Genomic DNA, 2,302 nt, shown 5'->3' with positions numbered 1-2,302 from the left:
CTATAACATAAAATATGATCGTATTGTATAGTGAGTTGACAATATAAACACACGGCATGCTACAGAAAGACCTATTCGTGTAAAATAATACTTTACTTTATTGCTATAATATATATATATGTAATACGAGTCTTTTAAATTTTCGTCTAATGTTTTTTAATTAAAAACTCACACATTAATTTTTTTTTTTTTTTACGCTTTAAACTTATTTTTTTGTCTGATAATGGAAATTTAAAATCTTCACTTAAATCTTGCGAAGAATGTTACTTATCATTGGGACCACGAAATTATGATCCATTTTTTTTTTTTATTGTTAAGGTTAAGTTCTTTCCTGCACTAAAATATTATGCTCAATAGTTAGATGTCAAAAACAGAAAACAATTCCGAAAATGCGCCATTTTTTAATTTTAATTCAGGAATCGTTCGCGCAAAAGATTAAACTTTTTATTTTCTCACTTTAAAATGGCAGTTTTTCTTGAAACGACGCATATAAAGATAATATTTGAGCTCAAATTATTTCTCATTAATTAGGAGTCTTCCGCATATTTCGCATACATCTAATGGAAGGCGGAGGTTTATGATTTGCTTATTATTATTGTCAGGAGGAAGGGGAAGTATGACTAACGTTTTCCCAATCACTTTATTCCCTTTCTCGGGGAAAAAAAAATTCCAATTTAAATTATAAATATAATTGAACTGGAGGATAAAGCTACCTTTTCAAAAAATTTTACTTGAGCATATAAAAGGAATTTTAGGATTTGCTTATTTTTAATGCATAAAAAAGACGAGTATCAAAAAGTGCCGAAAATATAAAATTTAAAGTCAATTGTTGTGGGCCAATGTTCCACAATTTCCTGACCAACGACATAAAAGTGAGAAAGTGGTCAGCATTGGTGGTCAGTGGTCAATTTTTCGACATAATTATTTATGTTAAATATGTTGTTGTTGTTTCTAATGCTACATGCCAATACCAACAAGGCCAAGAATACGACTTCAACCAGATACACGTCACTGCCCGTTTACAGGGCGGACCTCATTCATACATTCATTGTGTCAGGGGTTATTTTCATTTATCCACAGATTATAATTTTAACTTGACCATGGTGGCTCAGGGTATAGGGCGTTCGCCTTCCAATGAGGTGAACCGAGTTCGAATCCCAGCGATGGCTGGTCGATACGAATTCTGCACCCAGCTCGAACCATCCACAGTGCTGACATAAAATATCCTCAGTGGTAGACGGATCATGGGTTAGTGTCCCCTTGCCGTCATGCTTAACGTGGGAGGGTTTTGTGTTTTTCCTCGCCGTGTAACGCAAATGCGGATTAGTTCCATCAAAAAGTCCTCCACGAAGACAAATTTCTCCCAATACTTGATTCAGGAGTTCCCTTGTCTTTCGGAGTGGGTTCAAAATTGCAAGGCTACGGAGTTCGACGCCGTTATAAAAAGAAATTTATTAATTTATTATTTATTTGCTTATTTTTTCATTAAAAAAATTTAAATAGTACATTTATGCAAATATTGTGTAAAGATAAGTAATTCAATATTTTAAATTTATAAGTAACTTTAACTTAAAATTTTATAAGTTATTTCTCAACTTAAAAAAAAAAAAATTAAAATACTACTTCAAAAATAATAATTAGAAAACTAGATAGTTTAAATTTCCTAAATTTTTCAGAAATCAAACATAAATCAATAATGTTCTTATTCTTATTCTCTACCTAGACTTTGTACACGGTACTTTTAAGAAAGATAATGTTAAGTGTACATGATGATACAGGATCTATAATACTTTGTTCTTAACACTTTGCTGAAACGTGCTATTTTAGATAAGACTACATTTTATTACGTAAACAGTCATTGATAAATTATCTCGCAGCTGCTGAAACAAAGTAATCAAACGTTGTGTTCCGTATGTCAGCAGCTCTGAAAAATTGATATCTGTATAAAAAACGAGCAGTCGTGGCCGAGTGGTTAAGGCGATGGACTTGAAATCCATTGGGGTCTCCCCGCGCAGGTTCGAATCCTGCCGGCTGCGTCACTTTTTTTATGAATCTACTCGTCACTTTTATCCTTGTCTTCTGGGTTGGGTTCAAACTTACACAGTTACGGAGTTGAACATTGGCAGTCGTAAAATCAAATTTGGGTAGGCTATTCAAAGGTGGTTATAAAATGCAAAATGCTAAAATTGAGAACCGTGGTGGCTCAGAGCTTTCGCTTCCCAATGAGGTGAACCGGGTTCGAATCCCATCGATGGCTAGTAGATTCGAATTCATCACCCGGCTCGCACCGACCACAGTGCTG

The 2,302-nt window shown here is 34.1% G+C and overlaps 1 non-coding gene across 1 annotated transcript; it reads left to right on the top strand.

Annotated features, from left to right (window-relative positions):
- Window positions 1–1,954: 1,954 nt before the first annotated feature.
- On the top strand, window positions 1,955–2,036 carry TRNAS-UGA (transfer RNA serine (anticodon UGA)). The gene has a single exon. It is a non-coding gene; the product is annotated as a tRNA-Ser (tRNA).
- The last annotated feature ends 266 nt before the right edge of the window (window positions 2,037–2,302 follow it).

Source organism: Parasteatoda tepidariorum, chromosome 3 (assembly GCF_043381705.1).
Source record: "Parasteatoda tepidariorum isolate YZ-2023 chromosome 3, CAS_Ptep_4.0, whole genome shotgun sequence".
Taxonomy (NCBI): Eukaryota; Metazoa; Arthropoda; class Arachnida; order Araneae; family Theridiidae; genus Parasteatoda; species Parasteatoda tepidariorum.
Note: the sequence above shows the minus strand (reverse complement) of the source record. Positions and strands in the feature narration are given on the sequence as shown.